The 25,379-nt window shown below is 38.1% G+C and overlaps 1 pseudogene; it reads left to right on the forward strand.

The window, feature by feature from the left end:
- Positions 1–3,662: 3,662 nt before the first annotated feature.
- Positions 3,663–6,401, forward strand: LOC143404199 (T-cell surface glycoprotein CD1e, membrane-associated-like; annotated as a pseudogene).
- Positions 6,402–25,379: the final 18,978 nt, after the last annotated feature.

Consider the following 25,379-nt stretch of genomic DNA (forward strand, 5'->3'; position numbering starts at 1 on the left):
TGGGAAATCTACTACAAGCTCTGGAAGTTTGCAAGTCAGTGCTGACTTTTCCTTTTTGCTTCACTTTATTTCTGTTTCCTCCTAGCATGTACACAAGCCTCACACTCCTGCAGGGACCTGCAGAAAGCAAATGATGGTCATTTATGATCTCTTTGAGCATGCTTGCAGCTGTGTACCTGTGGGCTTTCTTCTAGATTTACAGGAACACGTGGGGGCTACTCAGGTCCCAAATGATAATCTTATTCACAGTATGTCTCTCAAGATTTTCTGGCTGGTCCGCAGATACTCTTCTCACCTCATTCACAGTATGTCTGCTCACCTCGTTCAATGCTACACCCTCATGCCCACTGGGAAGCAAACTTTTCCCATTTGTTTGCCATGGAGTTTGTTATTTTTTTTTTTGATAATAATGTTGGGTTTCTTGTTTTTCCTCCTACTGCACTCTAAATCAAGTTAGCCACATCCAGCAAAGATGCTTTTTTTATTCTTTCTTTCCTTGCCCTGGTACAAAGCAGTGAAGGTACTGTATATGGGAAAGAGATGGACTTACAACTGTGCTTACCTAGGTTCAATTGTTTTCTAGAATCAGCACTTCTCAATTAGTTGCATACCTTTGATTCCTTTCCAGATCCTCATGTGATTGTTTTTTAATAGTGTGATCACAGTTTTATAGTTTTATCACTATTTTAGGTGGAGATGGTCAGCCAAGCTCCTTACTCCATCATTCTGGAAATTCCCTACAGTAAAATTACAGCAACAACTCTTCCAACTGCATGGTCTTAGCATGCACTGTGAATGTTCCCACTCCTCTGAAGATGCACTGTCGTGCAGAATCAAAGAACTTTAAAAGAGGCTCATTGGATGTTCAAAGGGACCTCAGGGGCCTAACAGGTGGTGGTGTAGCAGAAGTGAGGTGTTCTACTTGAGCTCACTTCCGCCTAACATGTAGCAGGCAGAAGGAAGACCCAGACCACCCAGGGTTTACAGGAGAAGCTGTCTCTCTGAAAATGATGGTTGACAAGCACAAAGGAAACTTACAACGCAATGAACTGATAGAATAATGAGATCTAAAATGCCTACTACTGATTTTTAAAATTGCAGATGTGGCAGGCCACTGTGGGTGGACTGGGTCAAGATCAGATGTCCAGTCTTCTGAACTTGTCACTTGAATGTGAACATGATATAACTGTTGCTAGGGTATGCTCTGAGATCCAGTGGGTGATCATGTCTGAATTTATTTTTTTTCCCATTTTCTCAAGAAAAGACATGATTAAAACAAAGAAGTACATTTTAATGGTTGAGAAGTTTTGTTGTGAAATAAAAGTGAATTGCAACTTTTTCAGTTCCTCAGATGGAAGATATTCCCCATAATTGCATAGTTTTTTCATGTAATGGTTTCTCTTTCCAAGTTAACTTTTAATATTCCCTTGGACCCAGGTCTGTCACTGTGTTCTGGAAACTGTTCCTTGATCATGTCTATTTCTTTTCTTTTTTCTTTTTTTAAGAGAGAGAGAGAGAGAATTTTTTTTAATATTTATTGTTTAGTTTTCAGCAGACACAACATCTTTTTTTGTATGTGGTGCTGAGGATCGAACCCGGGACGCATGCATGCCAGACGAGCGCGCTACCGCTTGAGCCACATCCCCAGCCCCATTGTCTATTTCTCTTATCATTTGTTGTAAAAGTACTGCATACTTCCAGATTTGGTGCTTACACAATTATGGTCCTATATTCCTCTCTATGGTTTCTTCTCTCCATGCTGAACTCTACCAGCACAAGGACTATATATTCTCCCCACTGTTAATTTGAACTACCATTATATTTTTAGTTCTAAGTAAAATGCCTGGCATATAGTAAGCACTCAATGAACATTTATAATGATTCAAAGAATGTATGAATGAACACATTTCAAGATACTTGATTATTTCCCAAAGCATAGATGATGACATTCTTAAAGTAAGTTTAAAATATAATTTGAAAGAGATGGGGAAAGTCTTTTTTTCTGTGCCACCTCATGCTTGGGAGGTTCTAGTTCACAACACCCCTTGCAACAACACACATAACATGAATCATCTAAATTCTTCCAAGTATAGCCTGAATTCCAACACGACCCACAATAACACAATACACATTGAACTGTGCATCTGAATTTGGGGCATATAACACCTGTGTTCTCTAGCTGTGTGGCCCCATATCATTTCCTCCCAGTCACAATTCTTAAGTCTGTATTATCTTTGCTATTTTTCACTCCTCACAGTTCTCACTTCTGTTGCCTTTATTCTGATCATGATGGTCCTTTGCCATCTTTGTGTTATCACTCTGATGCATCCTCCAGTAAATCCAACTGGGATCTAGGCGTTTTCCTAAACGCCATTTTACCACATCACTCTATGTTTAGCATCTTTCACTTTCTTGAAAAAAAAACAAACAACAAAGAACAATTCTCCAGTGTTGCATGAATAATCTTTCATAGTCAAGGTTTACTCATTTCTCTTGTACTGACTCTTTCTTTGTTCCCTAAATTCTAGCACTGACTTCCCTCTACATTTACATCTGTTTTAACATAAGCTTTCTAATAGATTTTATCATGTTGTATGGCATATACCCCTTTTGATATCGTTAGTAAAAATATGTAGGATGGTTCAAATTTTTCTGATGATATTTAAAATAAATATGTCACAGTAACCTGAATTTTCTGCAGAAATAAGAAACTGTCATTTACAACAAGCTCCACTCTTTTGGGAACATGATGCACTTGCTCTTTCAACTTTCAGCAAGAATAAAGGAGTTTCTTGGGCTGGGGTTATAGCTCAGTGATAGAGCACTTGCCCAGCATGTGTGAGGCCCTGGGTTGGATCCCCACCACCACATTAAAAAAAACCCTAAATAAACAAAATAAATCATTGTGTCCATCTACAACTAAAAATATTTTTAAATAAAAGAATAAAGGAGTTTCTCTTGGAAGTTCATCTATCTTAGTTTCTCTTGCAAGCACAGCGCCTATTTTCAGGGTAGGATACCACCCCAGCAAACATGTCATTCTAAGAAAGAAGTTTGTGGATTATAATCATACAGAGTAAAAATAAACATACAGAGGCAAAATACAGAGTAAAAATAAACATACTGAGGTAAAAATAATACTCAGGTAGAGAAAGACAGAGAGAACCAATAAAAGGGAGAAAAGGTGAGGAGGAGGAGAAGACCCCAGACAGATAAGCAAAGGGGAGATTGCAGGAAGGTTACTGTGCACCACCTGAGTGACTTCTACCACTTCCTTTTGCAGATGACAACACTGGTGAACTAGATTTCTCTAAGGCCGAATGCCATTGACTTTTGTAGCCATATGACAGACTACAGACTTTGTCCAAATCCAAGACTTCAGGATTTGTGCAGTTGGTGCAATAGGGGAGGTCAGGAGAATGCAGGCAAGAGAGGAGAAACTTGGAAGCCAACAGGGGGAGAGAGAGAGAGGGAAATGAGAGACCTTATGGGAGGCTGTGGCTGAGCAAGGCAAGTGAGGATTTTCTGATAGGGAAGTGGGTAGAGGCAGAGGTTAGTCTGTGCCACAAAGAGAGACGGATGAGAGTAGGAGAAGGTGTGGGGAGGGCAGCATATATCTGACTTCTGAAGAGAGCTTCCTGGCCAAGACATCAAAACTCCAAATGCTGCTCCTGCTCCTTCTCCTCTTCGAGGGACTTCTCTGCCATGGGCAAAGCACAGCTGGTAAGAAGAGCTCAGGTGAAAAGATATTTGTGGTCAGGCACAGCAGAGAAAGCCCTTGGAGAATCTGCCCGAAGGAGGCAATTCTCTTACAATATGCCCTTGGAGTCTACACTCCAGACTGCATCCTGGGAGAGAATTCTTGCTTCTCGTCTCAGTTTCTGTCTCTGATTTTAGCAATAGGGGCCTGGGTTAGGGAATAGAGGGTATTGGGATATTTGAAAACTGTAACTATCTGCATTCTTTCTTTCCACCCTGAATTCTTCTTCTTCTTGCATTGTCTCTTCTCTCATCCCTTATAGTCTCTCCACCGGCCACTCTCCTCTCTTTCAGCTCCCCAGGCTCTAAGACCTCATCATGCCCCAGCAGAAGAGCCCCTCTCCTTCCACCTAGTCCACATTTCCTCCTTTGCCAACCACAGCTGGGCCAGCACCCAGGCCTCTGGCTGGCTGGGTGACCTGGAGATTCTTGGCTGGGACAAGGTCTTAGACTCCCTTGAGGACCTGAAGCCCTGGTCCCCTGGAAACTTCAGCAAGGAGGAGGTGAAGAGCCTTCAGTCGCTGTTCCAGATGTACTTCCACGGTTTCATCAGGGTCATGCAGGCCTTTTCTAGCCAGTTCCAGTTTGAATGTGAGTTTGGTGTTCCAAGTTTTGTCTGGGCTCTCTGGCCATCTTCCAAATGTGTGTGTGGGGGGGTGGACCAGATTCTGCCATCTTTGCCTTTCCTGACCTTGCTCCCTGCCTCCCTTTGGCTCACACTCACTTCTCTGCTTCACCCTTCACCACCCCCATCCTGCCATATGCACAGCAGGGCCCTGAGCTTCTCTCTTCCCACCCCTGGACACACCCTCCTGTTCTGCCCATCTGTGATTGGACTGAGTGTTCGCATGGCCTGACCTTGACCTCACCACTCCTCTGAGTTTTCCCAGACCAGTCTCCTATCTTCTATGCCTTCCCTATCAATTATTCCAATATGATTATTCCCATATACATTTATTAGCTTCCAATTTTCTTCCCACACATCTACTTCCCATTTTGCCTCTCAATTCTAGTTTCCTATAGGATTCCCCAGCAATTTGGTCCTTTGAATTCCATCGCTCTTTAGATTTTTTTTTAAATTTTCCCTTCTTGTCATTCTTTTCATATTGATTCTCTTTTCTGTCCATTCTCAGACCCCCTTGAGCTCCAGACATCATCAGGTTGTAGACTGCATGCTGGGCAGGCCTCAGAGGGCTTCTTTAATGGGGCATACCAAGGATCAGACTTCCTGAGCTTCCAAGGGGGTTCCTGGCAGCCATCTCCAAGAGGAGGGAGTTGGGCCCAGAACGTCTGTCGGGTGCTCAATCTCTACGAAGATATCAAGGGAAGATATCAAGGAAATAGTGCAGAGCCTCCTCCATGACACTTGCCCTCGATTTCTGGCAGGCGTCCTTGCCGCAGGGAAGTCAGAGCTAGAGCGGCAAGGTGAGTCCGACACTCTCTCCCCTCCTACTCCTATTGCTCTTACTCCTTTGTTTGGATTCGCCCTTTCTCATCATCTGTTGAAACACGCAATAAGAGGTCCCAGGGAGAGATGCCTGGCTTCAGGATTGTTTTCCCAAGAAAATATAAAAGAAGTGATAACTCAAACTTCTAAGGCACCCAATACCTGAACTCGAGCTCAAAGTGCTCACAAAACTTTCATTTCTCCCCACTTTCCCCCTGTGTAGTGAAGCCTGAGGTCTGGCTGTCCAGTGGCCCCAGTCCTGGGCCTGGACGTCTGCTGCTGGTGTGCCACGTCTCTGGTTTCTACCCAAAGCTCGTGTGGGTGATGTGGATGCGGGGTGACCAGGAGCAACGGGGCACTCAGTGGGGTGACCTCCTGCCTAATGCTGATGGAACGTGGTATCTTCGGATGACTATGAATGTGGCCACTCGGGAGGCAGCTGGCCTGGCCTGCAGGGTGAAGCACAGCAGTCTGGGAAGCCATGATATAGTCATTCACTGGGGTGAGAGAACTGACACCCAGCTGGGAATGACGGAAAATAGTCCTAGGGATTTTCAGTGAGGAACTGGGGAAATAGGTAGAAATCCTAAGTGCGGGAAGGATAAAAGTGGGAAAATCCAAATAAAGAAGGGGGAGGGAGTGATAGCAAGTAAATTTAAAGAAATTGGAAATCAGAAATTAGAGGAACTAAAGAAAAAAGAAACTATTGATTTGGTGGAAGAGGGTTGGGGTGGGTACCTGATGGACACAGACTGGGGACAGGGGGTTGAAACATAGGCTCTAGAACACAGTGAGAATCCCAGGAAACCCCCTGCCCCCATGACCAAAGCCTAACCTGTGGCGGATCAGGAGCATTTCACGGGTCTCTCTGCTTATTTTATCCCAACCAGGTGGATACGCCATCCTTCTGCTTCTGATGTGTTTGACTGCCATAGTCACCTTCGTCTGCTGTTTGGACTGCACTTGTGGTGTAAAAAGCAGAGGTGTGATTTTTTTTTATTCTTTGTTTGTTCATCCTGTGTATCTTTTTTCCCTTTCTCCCTTTCTCTGTGATTCACCTTCTTTAAGATTAAGATCCTCTTCTTTTCTCACAGCTCCAATTGGAAAATCCTGTCTCCCTGTAGATCCAACTCCGCCTTTCCCCTGGGAGCCCAAACCCAGGACCCCAGGAATCCAGCACATCATCTTCCCATGACATCAGAGTCCTGGATCAAAAAGAGAATTTTGAAGTGGAAAACAAGTCTAAACCAACTCTGGTGATATTGGTTTGCCTTGCACGTAAACTCCTTGTCTACTTCTTACATATGCTTCTTGTCCTCTAAGGAAAATATGATATTATTCAAACAACTTATTGTGGCAGAGATATCGATCCCTTTGGACACCCTTTGCTTTTCATCTTCCGGCAATATCTTTTTTTCTTTTTTGCTTTGTTCATCACCATTGATCCTTCGAGATGGAACTCAGATGCCTTCTTCTCATGGTGGTTTCCCAGGATTGCCCATTTGAAAGCTCTTCTGTACTCCCCAGATTGGACTGGCCTTCCTCAACACACTCACCTCTTCCTGCTCTGATCAATCATCCTTTAGGGATTTTTGCTCTTCCCTTTCCTCTCAGATGCTTGAAAGTAGGATTTAGGTGTATGTACTTGTAAGCACATGGTTTCCTGCTCTGAAAGGACCCGTCTTGGTTTAATGCTTCAAAATATCCCAAGAAATATTGCATTTTCATTTGGCACTAGCCTCATACATGATGTTTCTGTTTCTGCCTGGATGTAATATGTTTTAACCAATGCTGACCAAAATATGTTTACTTTCAGATAAACCAATATTGTCTTAGTCCATTTCTTCTCTGAAATCTCTGCATCATTTGACTGTGTGCTCACTAAAGCAGTTCTTCTTTCCCTCTCACCAGAGGTAAAGAAGGCAGGTACATGCCTCAAACTCCACTGTAATTAGAGTGTTAGTGCATCTTCAGGATATTTAAATAAAATGATATCATGTGGGATATCACCTGTCAAGCCAGGACAGGTTCAAATTATCATTCCTACTTCCAAGAAAACGTGTATGTCTTTGTTGATATGCATATTCTGGGGGAAAAATTTACATTTTTAGCAATAAGGAAGACAAATGGGATTGGAAGACAATTTTAATGGGTGGAGTCATAGGAAAGACAACGATGGGAAAGCTAGGTTTGATGCCAGTTTAGCTTGTGCTTACTTTATTTTGGTTCATCATAATCCCAACGTCATCCTCATCACCATCATCATATAGTTTGTTTCCCTTCTTTTTATATAAATTATTAAATTATCTAGTTGAGTTGAGATACATTGGAATGAGCTTGTTGGAATACAGGGAACTATTAGAGCATAGAGTTCATGCAGATGTCCATTCAACTCCTTTTTTTTTTGCGTGAGATAATAGAACAGAGTGTGGAGGCTTCTTAGTGTAAGCTTATAACTTCATGTGAAGCATTTTCAAGTTCAGCAGTCACTTATCCAGGGCAGAGTCTTTACCTAAGAAGGAGGCACTGAAGCTGCCTTCCACTGGTGAGAGTCCATCACCCTCTGTATGACATATTCAGTTAGCTTATCTAGAGGCTTTGCTGAGTCCAGAGAGGAAGGCAGGATTCTGAGGGGCTGTTTGGAGCAGCAAATGTTTGAAGCCAAGAGTTCTCTCCATGGTTTAAATCTGTGAGGGTGACTTCTTTGAAAATAAAGAGGTTCAAGTACAGACCTTTCATTTCTGAGACAAGGTATGTAGTGAAACATCTTTCCTATGTTTCTCATTTAAATATTTTTTGCCATTATTCCAGTCACAATAATTTTTGAAGCCGCCATCTGACACAGGCTAACTTTCATGGTTCCATGCCTGATCTTTCCTCTACCACATCTTGTGTTTCTGCGACACCCAGTTTCTTTCTGTCCCTCAATTACATCAAGCTTCTTCTCAGTTACAAGTGTCACGTGTATAGAAAGAAATTTGCCGATTAGACTAAGTAACACACTCTACCTCAGTCGTACCCCATTCCAATATTCTGTTTATTTTTTTCTTAGTTTATTTCAAATATCTTTTAATATATTTTTTATTTATATGACAGCAGAAAGCACTACAATTTTTACTACACATATAGAGCACAATTTTTCACATCTCTGGTGGTATACACAGTGTATTCACACCAATTTGTGTATTCATACCTGTACTTTGGATAATAATGACCATCCCATTACACCATCATTAATTACCCCATGCCCCCCCTCCTTTACCCTCCCACCCCTCTGCTCTATCTAGAGTTCATCTATTCCTCTCATGCTCCCTCTCCCTATCCCACTATGAATCAGCCTCCTCATATCAAAGAAAGCATTCGGCATTTGGTTTTTTGGGATTGCCTAACTTCACTTAGCATTATCTTCTATAACTCCATTCATTTACCTACAAATGCCATGATTTTATTATCTTTTATTGCTGAATAATATTCCATTTTGTATTTATGCCACATTTTTTAATCCATTCATCTATTGAAGGGCATCTAGGTTGGTTCCACATTTTAGCTATTGTGCATTGTGCTGCTATAAACATTGATGTGGCTGTGTCCCTATAGTATGCTGTTTTTAAGTCCTTTGGCTATAGACAGAAGAGAGAGACAGCTGGGTCAACTGGTGGTTCCATTCCCAGATTTCCAAGAATTCTCCATACTGCATTATATTCTGTTTATTTTGAATATTTAATTTAGCTGTAATTACTTCATTGTTTTATGAATTTATTGACTTTTTCATTTAAAACATAGGAAATATGTCATCCTAAATTTCATCTGCCTTGATCACACTTGTAACCTCTTGCTTAAATAATAGCTTGACATTTTGAGCTAATGAATATGTGTATTAAAATAAATATATATTTCAATTGAAAAATGATACTAACTGTTGACTCTCAAGAAGAGCTTTTAGTGACACCAATCTTTATCTGATGGGTGATAGATGTCCAGGTACCGATGAGTTTCCAAAGTGCTGGTGTCACTAAAAGCTATAGGTACATCATTCATATTGTTCAAAGATGAAAAAATGCTCACTCTAAGTTCTCTCTTTCCTTCAGTTATTCTCTTTCTGTATATGACAGCATCTTATGTACAGATGTAGATTTAGGAAGGAGGAAGGCAATCCCAAAGCATCTTATCTGACTCCTCTGTCTTAAGAGTGGCAAGCCTAGTTGCCCATAACATGCTACTGTGGGTTTTTTTCTGCTGTGCTTTGGTAAATCCCAGGGAGTCTCCTAGGGAAGGATGACTGCTGTTTGCTGTGATTTTGAGGAAACTCTAGGTCTCTGAATGCACTAACTTATTGCAGTCTAGTTCGTTTTGTGAGAAGGTGCTCTAGTTGAGACCTGGGCATAGATTTGAGTGAAGCACAAGACATGCTTCCTGGGGAGGTGGATGAGGGCTACTTACTCATGTGCTTTCCCAACTCTCATAAAACTGGCACAGATGGGTTTTTTAAAAAGTCAGAGGACAGATAATCATTTCATAAGAAACACCAGGTTAACATGATTTGGGGAATTTTTCAATATTGGTCCAGGATATTGTCAGAAACATTTTATGCTAACCATGCCATGTAAACCATTAAACTGAGTAATTTCACCATACAAATAAACAAAAAGCTTAATGCCAAAAGACCAAACAACCCAATCAATAAATGGACAAAGGAACTAAACAGATACTTCTTAAATATGAATGGTCAACAAATATTTGAAAAAATATTCAATATCTGTAGCAATTAGAAAAATGCAAACTAAAACTACTCTAAGGTTTCATCTCACTCCAATCAGAATGGCAACTATCAAGAATACAAGTAAAAATAAATGTTGGTGAGGATGTGGGGGAAAAGGTATATTCATACATTGCTGGTGGGACTATGAATTGGTGCAATTTACAGTCTAGAAAGTAGTATGAAGTTCTTTAAAAAATTAGGAATGAAATAACTATTTGACCCAATTATTCCACTTTTCTGTATATATCCAAGGAAGTTAAGATCAGCCCACTACAGTGACACAGTCTCATCGATGTTTATAGCAGCTCAATATCTACTATGAAGCCAATAGATAAACTATAGAACCAACCTAGGTGTCCTTCAACAGAGGAACATGGTATATATGCACAAAGGAATATTACTCAGCCATAAGGTAGAATTCTGTCTCTTCACATTCTTAAATACTTGCTTTGCTATGCAGAATCTTTTTAATATGATGGCATTCCACTTACTGATTCTTGGTTTTATTTTTTGATTTTTACTTGTGGAGGCAGTTGATACCTGCACCAATATTATGGAGTGTTGACCCTCTGTTTCCTTCTAGCATTTGTGATGTTTCTGGTCTAACCCCTAAGTCTTTGATTCATTTCAACTTGAATTTGGGACAGGGTGATAGATAAGGATCTAGTTTCATTCCTCTACATATGGATGTTCAATTTTCCCATTTGTTAAAAAAGCTATCTTTTTCTTTTTATTGACATGTATTTTTAGTACCTTTGCCAAGTTCCAGATGTTTGTAGTGGGTCTGTCTCTGTGTTGTCTATTCTATTCCATTGGTCTTCATGTGCATTTTGATGTTTTTGTTACTGTAGCTATGTAGGATAATTTGAGATCAGGTATTGTGATACCTCCTACATTGCTCTTCTTGCTCAGTATTGCTTTTGACTACTTTTGATCTCTTATTCTTCTAAATAAATTTTAGAACTTTTTTTTTTAAGTTCTGTCAATAAAGCCATTAGTATTTTGATGGGGATTACATTGAATCTGTATATTGCTTTTGGTAGAATGGCCATTTTGCAATATTGATTCCGCCTATCCAAAAACATAGGAGGTTTATTATTTTACCAGTAATAATTATTTATTTTACAATCAAATAAAAAATAAAATAATAAAAAAATGGACTCATATTGTTTATCATATATATGGTCCCTATATATCAGAGCACCACATACCTGTTTCAATGGTCATAAAAGGGATCTAACTCAAGGAGAATATCAAACATCATCACCATGACAACCACAGGGCATAGAAATCCAAACATTTTTGCCCATTGCATCTTGTTATCAGTTGCCAAGGAAACACAACACAGTTAAGAACTGGCTGGAATAATTTTTTCCTTACATATAAAATAGAAAGTAAAATTAGCTTCAATTAGGTGCAGAAAACCCCTATGGCCAGTGGGTCCATCTCTACAATCAGTGCAGAGCAATTGACCTGGACACACTTCTCTTATACTATCCTAGTGGACCCTTTCCTCTCTCTCTTGGAGATTGAAATACCAAAAGCTGAAGACATGCTTGAAGAGTATTGATGTACATGCTTAAACACAGTGAAGGATCATTTCTTGCTAAGAAAATGTTCTAGGATTAAAGACATTATTCATTGGTCTAGTGGAGTAGTCAAAAGAGTATGAGATTGTCTTTGCCAAAGTCTGGCTACTGAAGCAGGACATGAAGCATATCAATCCCAGTATAGGACTTTGCCCACCTGGATTTGGAGGTGAAATTTCATATGATGTTATTTTCAAATAACTCCTATGAATATGGCTTGCTCAAAGAGCCACTGCTATTTTGAGTCACACTCTATGGAGTGACAAAGAGAATAAAACCCAGTAAGATGGGCAGTCCTTCCTAAAGAATGGTTCTCATCTGGGCACCCCAAGTACCTGTAATTAGGCAACTGAAGAGATGAAAAATGAGTCTAGGGTGACTATGGGCATAAAGCTGACATCCATCACACCTGAACATAAATTTCAGCTAGATTATCTACCTTCCCAGAATTTTGATACATACACAACAAACAGTCTTGCCAACAGGTAATTGAGGACTATCTGATTATCCATCACCATCATGGTTACTAAATTTAATGAATCTTATTGATCTTGAAGAGCTTGGGCAGTAATATTAGCTCTCTCTTCCACAGTCAATAACACACAAATAGAATGCAAATAGTTTATCTTTCTGGCAGAGTGTCTTAGGCAACACTGCAATGTGTTAAAAGTTATGCCTTTTCAATTTGGAGTATAATTTTGAACAGAAACTCAAGTATCCTAAATTCCTAAATAGCATACCTCATTTGAGGGTGACAGGAACTCCAGAGCCCAGTATAACCACGGAGGAGCACATAACCTACGAATACCTCTGTAGTCCAATTGTACAAAGCTTGCATCTGGTTTTACTCTGAATTAGGTGGCCAGGTAAAATTGTACCATGTATGAACATATCATCTGCAAAGTTTATATTGGCCTGTTATTTTATATCTAAGTTAGAGGTAAATTTGATGTATGGAGTGGTAAGTACTCTATGAATCTTAACCTGCACTAACTGTGTCTCTCTCTTATTAAAACAATTGAGAAAAACCAACCATTACCTGTTGGAATGCCTGTCATACTGGTGACAGGCCATGTATGAACTATTGTCATCTGGAAGGAAATGCCCTGACTACATGTGTGGCAGACCCAGCAAAACTTCAAACCTCCATGTATTGCTACTGCCGTGCCGATCTTTACCAGTGTGTTGTCAATCCAGGCACCACCCGATATTCTTAAGATACAAAAGTGGGAGGGATTAGTTTCCCTAATGCCTGCCTTCTTACCAAACTTCCAGTGATTAGAGGCAACTGTTTATATTACTTGAGGTGCTATGTCCAATTATCAAAATTTATGTGATTTACCCCAGTTCTGAGGCTAGTAATTCTGTGGCCACCCATTGTCCTTGTGGCTTGACCCAGACCTTTTGGATTTGGTTTTCTAGTTCAGGAAGGTAGTTTATATATTATGGAAATAGCATGTTGGTTTATCCATCAGAATGGAAGAATTTGATATCTCGGGGGACACTGGAGAAATTTTAGAATGCTGGTACTTCTTGACCCATCCCTCTTCTCTGTGACATTTCAAGGAAGAAAGGTACCTGGGAGAAGAATTTCCTCCAGATAAGAGTTAGAGTTCTCTTCCTGGTACTACTGGTGGCTTGAAGCACAATCCACCTGCAAGACTTGTACTCCAAGGGGGAAAAAAGACTAAATGATTGTGTATTCTCAGATTGGGATACAGAAGGCGTAGCCTTTTGAGGTGACTGCCTGGTCCATCATGCCTACCAAGATAGTATTTCTCAACATGCATTGCAGTTCTATTTCCAGTGCTCTTGAGTACAGTTGATGTGTACAGCAACACATGTGCTGGTCAGATGGGGGCACCACCACCCTACTAGCAGGCTTTCTCGGTGTCTTTGTTAAGTTGCTGTTTGAGTCCACTGCTTTGTTGCTCCGTGTTTCCATTGACTTCCAGATCATAAAAGCACATGCAAAGCCCATCACTTCTGTGAGAATGTATACATTGTTTTATGGCTTGGACAGTAAAATATGTATCTATTGTTAAGTTCAGAACAAAGTTCTATAGGGGTCTCTAAAAATATGGCATAAGTGCTTTTGTGTTCACTTGTTGAACTGAAATAATAACACTTCAGCTTGAGAAGGTGTCAGTGAGACACCACCAGTGCTCATGGCTAGGGGCCAGGGGTCTGATGTAGTCAATCTGTCAGACTCAGGTCCTAGTCCTCATTAAAGTGTACTCAGCTTCTTTTTGTATGATTTTGGTCCATTGTCAATATTTACAATTTTTTCTGCATCTTTAGTCTTAACATTTTTTAAGATCATTTTTTGGGTCTTGCCCATTATTATGAGGTGGATATCCATAACCAGTTCATTGATGTAGCCATTGATTGTTGCTATCTCTTCAGCATAAGCTTGTTCAGCAGAAGTGTTTACATTTTAATTTTGAAACCCCTTTGTTACATGAATATCCACATTAGTGTCATGTATTTGTCTTTCCCAGGTAGCAAGCCGATGCTTTAGTTCTTGCCTTCACAGAGGGAATCTCTTAATAGTTAATTTAGTTAACATCATGCTGACCAGTTGGCTAGACCACTAGCAAAGACCCATGAGTTGGTAAAAATGTAGCAAAATATGGAAGTCAAGAATGACCTGCAGAGTTATCACTAGAGCATGTAGTTTGACTGACAGGCTAGAACATCCAAAGTACAATCTCGGTTAAAAGATGACACCTACTTGGTGGTAGTCCCAGCATAGTAGACCCTGTCTCCCTTTAGTTTTGCAGAGGAGTCAGTAAAGCATGTCATCAATAAGAATGACATTAAATCTTGGACTCCAGGTAGTCAAAAGATGGGTCAAGTTATCCTCTAGAGTTTTCTTGGTTTATTCTGATAGGCTGGACATTTGTTTATGCAGTCTCCTGTTCTCCTGGGGTCAGGTCCGATCTTAGATTTACCATTCATTTGATGGCTGAGCTCTGCTGAGCTTGTCCAACTTTATTGTTGGTATTTGTGAATGAGAAAGTACTCTAGCCATAAGATATTCAATCTCCATTGTGCTCAATGGCAAGCAAGGAGTTGCTATTTGAAAACGGTGTACCTGTATCCATATCAGAAAAATCTACCTGTTCAAAATCTTAGAGGCCAGTGCACACCACTGTTGGTTTCCTGTCATCACAAACCCCAATTAGCATTTGTGTGGGTTGTGGCTATGTGTAGTAACACAGGGTAAAATCTTCAAACACAGGGTAAAATCTTCAAAGGTGTTAGTCTTGGAATTTTCCAAGATCATCTCTTGAGTTTTGGCCAAGAGGTTAACATTCACATTCCATCCATTGATGTATTCAGTGAATGATTTTTGCTACCTTTTGTGACCTATTATGATTCCTGCTTGTTGAATGACTTCAAGACCTGTCCCATTTGGAATGGGTAACTTTGAAGGCCAACTTGATAATGAGGACCAAGAGAACACACAAGTGGGGTGTGAGCTGTCTTTAGCACCCAAAGAGGGCCACTAGATTTTGGTCTTCCTCTTTATTAACTGAGTGGAAGGTCAACAATTTTTGCCTTATTACATTGAGAACCCTTTTTTGGCTTCCTGCCCAAGTGACTCTTGGAATTGTAATTTCTGTGCCAGAATCTGGAATTTATCTGAATTCTTAGCCTTTCTCATCCAAAATATCTTAGACTGGGTAATTTGCAAACAGCCAAAATTTATTTCTCACCGTTCTGGAGGCTGGGAATTTCAAGATCATGACACAGCAGATTTAGTATTTGGTGAGCAACTGCTCTTTGGTGTGTTCACCTGGTGGAAAGGAGAGGCTTCTTTTTATAAGCACATTAATCCCATTCCCCAGGGTTCTACCCTCAAACTGAGTCTTCTCCCAAAGTGCCCACCTCTTGATATCAACATGTTAGAGATTAGATTTTAAAAACTCAATTTTGGAGGTACACAAACATTTAGACCATGGCATGTATCTTTGCCCTCCCTCACCCCCATATTCTTGACCTTCTTACATGCAAAATGCATTCATTTCATCCTAATGGCCTCAAAAGTCTCTGTTCAACCATAAACTTTAAATCCTCATCCCAAAGTCTCTAAAGATCATCTTAATCAGATATGGAGGTAACTTAAAGTATGATTAACCCCAAGGCAAAATTTTTTATAGTTGCAAAACTGTAAAATCAAACAAGTCCTGTGCTTCCAAAATGTAATGTTGAGAAAGGTATAGGATAGACCTTCCCATTCCAAAAAGGAGAAATGGGAAAGAAGAAAAAGATAATAGTTTCCAGGTAAATCCAAGACACAGCAAGAGAAATAATACTGAATCCTGAAGCTTGAGAGTAATCTTTTTTAGTTCCATGTGAAACCAAGGGAAAATCCAAATAAATTTCTAGCTTCACTAGCTTTCAGTTACATACTTTTTTCACCAATGTTAGAGGTGATCTAGCTAAGCAATATCATAAATAACTACTTTGACATGAGGGCCACAACAGTAACTTGCCTAAGTTGTTTTTCAGGAGCTCGACAGATTTTTTTCCAACTAAAATCACTTGAAATTACTTGAGCCTGTGTAGGTGACTGATAGATGACCTGTTTTAAAAATGTTTTTTATTAATGCATTTTAGTTATACATATTATGGGGTTCCTTGTGACATTCATATATGCACATAGTGAAATTTGCTTCCTTTTGGTATCAGAGACCTAAAAACTATACCCTGAGATCATGCTAACACTCCAATATTTTTAATTTGTATCCTATAAATAACAACAAATTTGATTATTAATGTACAGAGCACTGATTATTTCCCTTTTCATTACTTACAATCATCTATCTCCATACCTCATACAATCATTTTTTTTAATGCCATAACTACCTCTAAACCCTATCCTTAGAGAATCTGATGTGAGACTTGGGTGTTCTGTCTTCTCATATTTGGACAACATGTGAATCAACTCCTTCTCTATTGCAGTTTTGTTGTTTCATGCTTATTACACAGCAAGCAAAATGGCCTGGTTTGGTGACACATGTTTCATCTTCTGTACAGGGCAGGGGTATAAGGTCTCCAAGGTCCCAGGAATCCCTGTCCCAATGGCTTTTGGTGGGGGAAGTCCTAGTAGCATTTGTCATGTTTTGGAATCACATGCCAGGGATGATGTTCCCAAGCTGAAGGTGATCAGTAGTGACTCTTCCAGTCTTGGGTCGTCTTAGGGGTAACCTTGCCCTCATGATTCCCCTGGGCATTACCCTAGTGAGGACTTTGCAGTGGCCCTGTACTTTTGACTATTCTTTGCCTGGTCCCCAAGGTCCTGAAATCTAGGTGGAACAATCCATGCCCCCATAGCTCTTGCACTATGAGCCTGCAGAGTTAGCACCACATGAATGCCATCAAGGTTTACTACTTATACTCTTTCAAGGGATAGAATGAGCCACACATGGACTCAATGGCACCACAACTAAATTGGTTGAGAAGCACTGCATTGAAGTATGTGGAATAGGGTCTTGAAATCTGTCTCCACCAAATATCTAGTATACTTGGTCTGCAATGGGGCAGGCAGACCCAAAAGCCTTTAAAGTCATTCTTCCATTGTCTTGATGAATAGCAGGGAGGATTCTGCCCCTCTATACCAATTTCCTTATCAAAGAGGGGGTAATTTCTCTTGGGCCTCAGAGTCTGAAATAGGGAAAAATAATTCCACCAAACGTGGTAAACATGGCAGGGGATGTGTTTGCTCTTTACCAGTAAAGAAGACTGAAAGTTCATATGCATAAACTTGCCTTTCCCAACAGATTACAGAAAATAACTAAGCAAAAATTAAGTTCAATAGTGCATTCCAACATGATGAATTATTTCAATATTCTACAAGGAATAACTATACAAACTTAAGTCTTTATATTCCAAGGAGACACATATTTTACTTGACCTTAATAATTATATTAAACAATAAGAATTTTTGTGTAGTAACTATAATGAATACTATTATGTACATATCTTACTAACAATCACAAAGTAATAAGTAAATAAAGCATAATTATAGTAGGATAGCTCAGACACTGCCAAATCCTCACATGTTTAATGAAAAATGACCAAAATCACTGGAACTGTAATTCCAGTTGAAGCAACAGGATTGCAAGTTGAGGCCTCAAACTTGCAATCCTTTTTTCAAAAAATTAGAAGGGCTGGGATGCAGTTGAGTGGTAGAGTGCTTTCTAACACATCAGAGTACCTGGATTTGATCCCCAGCACTGTGAAAAAGAAAAAAAAGATGATAATTTTTAGAAAAGGCATGGTGTTTAAGAATTAAAGTGATGTGGAAGATATGTTTAAATTTCCATGACAAAAATTAGAATTTTTTTCTCAAAAATGCTCAACTGAATCTTTATTACTTTAGTTCTTATCCTCAATTTGTATTTTATTCATAGTTTCTCATAGAAGAAAGTAAAAAAAAAAGCTTATTTTGTTAAAGCACATACATGTATATAATTTTGTAACATAAAAATAAGCATAAACATATTAATATAATATGAACGCTACATAAATTCCTAGTTTATTTCCCTCTAGAATTCACGTTTCTAGTGTTTCATTAATTTTACATGTTTATTTTCTATATTTTATAATTAGTTATGTCTTTTCTGTAAAAATGTATAGAAGAAACATGTTTGATGTTTGAAGGAATTCAGTTTGACATATTCATGTGTTACAGAAAATCACATGGAGCAAACTCACAAATATTAGTGAGTTTTCTCATCCACACAAAAAAAACTTTATTGGACAATGAGTGTATGCATCAATAGGTTCAAATTCTGTCCAAGGAAGTAGTCAGGAACACACGTGAAGGAGTTGATTCACATGTTGTCCCCTAAACATTCTGTCCAGGAGGAGGACTGGAATGAGGTTCTAAACATGTGAGCCTTCAGATAATTTACAGTCTTGTAGGTTACTCTGAGACATATGCCTTTTTCTTTAAATAGAATGGAGTTATTGGGAGATTTTGATCTGAGAAGAGATTTGATCTGCCTTCATTTTTAAAGGATCATTATGAATGCTTTGTCAGGAGTAAGTCTGGGAACAAGAATAAGGGTGGAGGCAAATTTACTGTGATAATTCAAGAAGATGATGACAACAGTAAACCATACAGCTAGAGGTGGAGGTGGTAAAAGGCATTGAGCTGTGAGTGCTTTGAAAACAAGAATCAGCTATGTTTGGTAGGGTGCACCTGAGGTCTCAGCTACTAGGGAATTTTAGGTAGGAGGATCACTTGTGCCCAGAAATTTAAGGCCAGCCTGGGAAATACAGTAAACCCCTTCTCAAAGCAAAGCAGAGCACAGTGCAACATAAGAAAGCAAAACACAGTTAATAGAATTTGGTGATAGATTCCATTTTTTTCTGTTATATAAAAAGAAGAGCTTAAAATGACTCTTAAGTTTTTGTTCTGAGCAACAGGAGCTATCTGGAATTACAAGGAACTGAGATAACACTGTGGAAGAAACACACTTGGAGGTAGAAGGAACAGAAACAGAATTAGGTTTCTGAGCATTTCACTTGAAATGCCTCTTACGATTTATAGTGGAGAGATAAAGCCAATTTTAGGTGCAGAACTGGGATACATTTATGCAGAAGATGCTTATTTGAAAAAAAAAGAAGACTGCAAACTATTTTGCAATGGTGGAGTTAATCATATAAAAAATAACTAGCAGACAAGGTTAGTGTTACTGGTCAGGAGCAAGTGTTTAGTATGGCAGGATAGGTAAAGGCCCTTTGGCAAGGGGTGGCCACTTCTTCCTGTGTGATTATAAAACAGGCTTCAGATTCAACTTAAGCTGACAGTTGACTGGTGATGAGCTAAGCTCATTCATGACAGGTCTCCAAATGGAGGAATTAAAGGCACAGAAATCAGGTGTGGTACCACACACCTGTAATTCCAGATACTTGGGAGACTGAGTCAGGAGGATCTCAAATTTGATGCCAAGCTGGGCAACTTAACAATAATCTTTCTCAAAATAAAAATAAATAAATAAATTAAAAGGTGGGGATATAGCTCAGTAGTAGAGCACCTCTGGGTTCAATCCTCAGTACCACTAAAACTTAATTAATTAAAGATAAAAAAAGATTGAGAATTTTCCAATTTCGAATGTTGGGATTCTAAAGATTTGGAAATGCCTACAGCACAAAGTGACGTTTAAGTGTGATCCAAGAAACAGAGCCAGACAAGGAGGCAACAGTTATTCATTTATGACAAGGATAGAAACTGAATGTAAGTTGTTAGGAACTTTATAGAATTTCATCAGTATATTTTTTCTTTGCATTTTCTCTTATTTATTTTTACTTTATCAATTGACATAAATTTGTATATATTTACAAAGCAAATGATGATGATGATGTTTTGACATATTGTATACATTGTAGAATGATTAATCAAGCTAATTAGCATATGAACTCACATACTTACAATTTTGTGATGAGAACATATAGAATCCACTCAGTAAATTTCAAGTGTAAAATATATATTTTTTAAAATTTTTTATTTGTTTTATAGATGACAGTAGAATGTATTTAATTTTAGGTCTGTTAATCTAATAGTCAAACAAGTAAAGGCCATGTAGGTCCTATTTTCTTTCTTCTTAAAAATGATTTGTTTTCATTGTATTTTACCAGGACTATAATGAATTTTAAATGGAAGAAACAAGCAACTCAGTGAGGTTCCACAAAAAAGGGGGGAAAATGAGGAGGAGGAAGCCAAATATAAGGCTAGAAATAAGGGTTGGATTTATAGGCTTTTGTATGTCATGCCACATTATTTTGATATTCTCTAATAAGAAACAGAAATCTACATGTTTGTAAAATATTTAGAAAACTTTATATAAAGAACATGTTGAAATGTACTAACATGTTAGCAAGGACATCAGCAAGCTGATGAAAACACATTTTTAAAAGTTCAGGTTTCAGAGATTGAATTCAGTATGGAATTGAAATCCTTAAAAATGTTTTTGGAAAGCCACATAAAGTAACAGTGATTATAATTTCACCTCAAAGATTCTTAAAAATATCATGGCCAAGTAATATTATTTTTTCTATTTTTACACACAGAGAGTTTGTAAAAGAACAATCTGAGATGCCAGGTGTACAGACATTAGATAAGAAGAAAAAAATATCGGTGAATAAAGACACAGATGCAAATGTGTCTAAAATTGAGACAACATCTTTTCATTCCCCAGCAACTATCATGAATCCGAGTTGAACAAAGTTCTGATTTCAAGCTTGCCTTTGCTAGAGAATTTATTTTTTCTTTGCCTGAACTATACACAAATACGCTATTGACTCAGTTCTCCCATTTCTTTCTTTTAGTGATATTTTATCATATTTTTTGACACATGGAAAGGTTTTTCTAAGGAAGCTATAATATTTAAAATTTAGATGTATAACCGAGTCTGCAATGCAGAGGATAGGTTTAAGGATGTTAAAAAAGACACATTTGCAGTAATCATGATGCAAATTGAGAAAGTACTGAACTAAAAAATAGTGATGATAAATCCTTGGTTACACAGTCTAAAATGCTAAACACTCTCAAAATTAAATGATACATCATTGAAAAAATGCCACATTACACCAAGATCAAGAATTATGATTTTCTATGGATTTTATGTTCTCTCTTTCCTGAAAGTTGGTTGAAATCATACTGAGAGTTGCCATATGCTCACAACAGCCACTGTGATGGAATTATGGGAAGGCTCTGAGATCATACTTGGGCCCACAGTAAACTCTGCCTCTGTTTATGGAAATAGCACTACTGAAGAAGAATTTGTCTTCAGGGGCCCCAAGATGACAGTTTTGAAAGTACCAACCGAAACAGCAAAAGGTTAAAGATCACTTGGGACTTTGCTTTCATTAAGGAAATAAAAAGGGAAATAAGACATTGGTGATGTGTTAAAAGTAGTTTTCCAGTTACTTCAATTTAAGTCTTGCTTGTGATAAAGGTCATGGTCCCTATTCTCAAGGAAAGTTTTACAAGGACAACAGTACTGTTCCATAAATGGGCTGTTAGGAATAGGTGTATCAGGGGAAAATGGAAAAAGAACTAACATGTTTCATGTTTTTCACATAGAAATGAAAGAAATACAAAACACCAGAAAAGAATTGGTTACTAAAATGGATGTGGTGGCATGTGCCTATAATCCCAGCTACTGGAAAGGTGAGGCAGGATAATGAATTGAGGCCAGACTGGATGGTTTAGCAAAATCCTGTCTCAAAAAAAAAAAAAAAAAAAAAAAAAAGAAAGAAAGAAAGAAACAAACAAACAAACAACAACAACAACAACAAAAATAAAATCTGGTTTCTGAAATGAACATTGCATATTTGTCAATGATATGAAGACATGTTAAAGGTGCTAAGAAAGGAGACTATCTTCATATCTTTAAAGTGGTTCCCATCCAGTCGGCGCACCCTCTCACCCAGAGTTTTTGGTGTCTGGATTAATTCACCTCCTAGAGCTTTTTCTCCAAAGAATTTTCACCCATGGAAAGTTGCCTGTCATCTTGAAACTGAAGACATTTTTTGCCTCAAGCTTGAAGAAGTTTTGCCTGAAATTTTTGTCTGAAATGACCTACACCAAAATGTGAACTTGGATAGAAAGTCTGTTCTACTCCAGAAACTTCAGAAACATCATTGAAGGTTGCTTAACTTGGAATTGGGGGTGGGGATTTTTAACTTTTCATTTAAAATGTGGTTTTCTAAAATAACAGAAAATCATTTACTTGTCTTCACTTTGGTCTTGTTTAGAAAATAGTGTCACTCTCTACAGTTCTTCATTTACTTATTTGTAAAATAAGGCCACCTAGCAACGTTCAAAGTTCAGAAAGTGTTTTGGAGGTTAACACATGCATGTGTACACACACACACACACACACACACACACTCACAAAGTGTATGCTCATGTACCTGTACATACACATGAACCACAAAAAAATTAAATAAGGCCACATAAGATGAGAAAAATAAAGAATCTTTCCTTTTTCTGAGAGTTGACATAAAAGATCTTATGAGTGCTTGGTATTTGTGTGGTGCTGGAGATACACAAAACTTTTAGGATCTATTGAGTTAAACTCAGATAATTTACTTGTTACTTGTAACTGGGTAGGGAAGTTTTGTTACAGGAAGATGTAAAGACATAAGATAGAGGAGATGAACAGATATCTTTGAGGTCTGAAGACCTGAGTGACTTAATCAACAGCCTTGACCTGGTTGACATAAACCTGGTTGCTCTCATCACAGCACAGGGAAAGACAACATCCTGTGTCCTTATACCAACCCCAGCCTATTTAAAAGAATTGAAATAATATAAAAAATACAAACAAACAAAAAATGATAGAAAATTTCAGGAAAATCCTCATACAGTTCAAAATCCAAATAACCCATGGCCTAAAGAAAATTCGAAGTAAAAGTTGGAAAGCATTTTGGAATGAAAAGATTGAAAAAACAACATATCCAATTTGTGGAATAAAGCTAATGCAGCCCATAAAGGAAGATTTAAGACTTTAAAATAATTAGAAAAAAGAAATATCTAAAATCAATAAGCAAAACTGCCAATTTTAGAAACTATAAACAATAAAATCATATTATTGCTAATATTATTTTTCGAGTGCTGGGGATTCAACCCAGAACCTTGTTCAACACAATACTACCAAGTTATCCCTGCAGGCCCAGAAGAATATATTGAACAATTAAAAACAAAAAAAAAATGAAAGGAAGAGTGTATTAAAGACAGTAGAGGAAATAAATGAATGTAAAAATGTTAGAATTAGTGCTGGGGATTGAACCCAGGGCCTTGTACATGCAAGGCAAGCACTCTACCAACTGAGCTATATCCTCAGCTGAGAGAGAGAATTAAATCAAAAGATAAAACTTTCAATAGATTAATAAAATAGAAAAATCTCCAGACAGACTGATGTTTTTTTTTTTTTTTAAGTGATCTGGCATGGCAGCACATTCCTGTAATCCCATCAACTCAGGAGGCCAAGGCAGGACACTCTCATGTTCAAACCAGCCTAAGCAACTTGGCAAGTCCCTGTCTCAAAATAAAATAAATAAAAAGGCCAGGAGTTGTTGTTAGTGGTTAAGCACCAACTTTGGGTTTAATTCCATGGTACCTACTAAAAAAAACGAACACACAAAGTTCTAATAATAGGAATGAAAAAAGACTTCATAAAGATGATAAAGAGGGATAACATAAAAACTTTATGCCAATAATTATGGCGACTCAGATTAAATAAACAATTCCTTCAGAGAAAACAACCAAGGCTCCATCAAAAACATATACATAACTTGCATAAACTTATATCTACTGAAAAATTGAAGTTCTGATTGAAATACTTAACACAATGAAACTTTATGGAGAGATGATTTTTTTATATACCTGACAGTAGAATGTCTTTTGACATATTATACATACACAGAGTATAACTCATTTGAATTAGGATCCCATTCTTGTGGTTGTACATAATGTGGAGTTACATGGGTTGTGTATTCATATATGAACATAAGGAATTTATGTCCAATCCATTCTACTATCTTTCCTATTTCCATTCCTCTCCCTTCCATTCATTCTCCTTTGCCTAATTCAATGAATTTCAATACTTTCCCTCTCCACCTCCCTTATTGTGTGTTAGCATCTGCGTATCACAGAAAGCATTCAAACTTTGGTTTCTTTGGATTGGTTTCTTTCACTTTGCACAATAGTCTCCAGATCCATCCATTTACCAGCTAAAGCCATAAAGCCATTTTTTTATGGTTTATGGTTTATGTGTATATACACCATATTTTCTTTATCCATTCATCTGTTGAAGGATACCTAGGTTGGTTCCATAGCTTGGCTATTGTGAATTGAGCTGCTATTAACATTGATGTGGCTGTGTTACTGTAGAATGCTGACTTTAAGTTCTTTGGGTATAAACTGAAGAGTGGGATAACTGGGTCAAATGGTGTTTTCACTTCAAGTTTTTGAGGAATTTCCATTCTGCTTTTCAGAGTGGCTGCATTAGTTTTCAGTCTCATCAGCATTTGTTATTTCTTATATTCTTGATAATTGTCAGTCTTACTGAAGTGAAATGAAATGTCAGTGTAGTTTTGATTTGCATTTCTCTAACTGCTAGAAAAGTTGTACACTTTTTCATTTCTTGTCGACCATTTTGATTTCCTCTTTTTTGAAGAGTTCTTTTGCTCATTTATTTATCAGATTATTTGGTTTTTGGTGTTGAGTTTTTGAGTTTTTTTATACATATGGAGATTAATGCCCTCAGATGCTAGTGGCAAAGATTTTCTCCCATTCTTTAGGACCTCTCTTCATGTTCTTGATTGTTTTCTTTGCTGTGAGGTTTTTAGTTTGATTCCATCCATTCGTTAATTTTTAAATTTTATTTCTTGTGCTTTAGGAGTCATGTTAGGAAAGTCAATTTCTAAGCTGATCTGATGCAGACTTGGGCCTACTTTTCCTTCTATTAGGCATAGGGTCTCTGGACTAATGCCTAGGTGCTTGATTCCCTTTAGTTGAGTTTTGTGCAGGGTGAGACGGAGGTTTAATTGCATTTTGCTACATATGGATTTTCAATTTTCCCAGAACCATTTATTGAAGAGGCTATCTTTTCTCCAATGTATATTTTTAGTACTTTTGTCTAATATGAGATAACTGTATTTATGTGGGTTTGTCTCTGTGTCTTCTATGCTGTACCATTGGTCTATATATCTGTTTTGGTGCTAGTCCACACTGATTTTGTTACTACGGTTCAGTAGTATAATTTAAGGACTGGTATTTTGATGCCTCCTGCTTCACTTA

Source organism: Callospermophilus lateralis, chromosome 7 (assembly GCF_048772815.1).
Source record: "Callospermophilus lateralis isolate mCalLat2 chromosome 7, mCalLat2.hap1, whole genome shotgun sequence".
Taxonomy (NCBI): Eukaryota; Metazoa; Chordata; class Mammalia; order Rodentia; family Sciuridae; genus Callospermophilus; species Callospermophilus lateralis.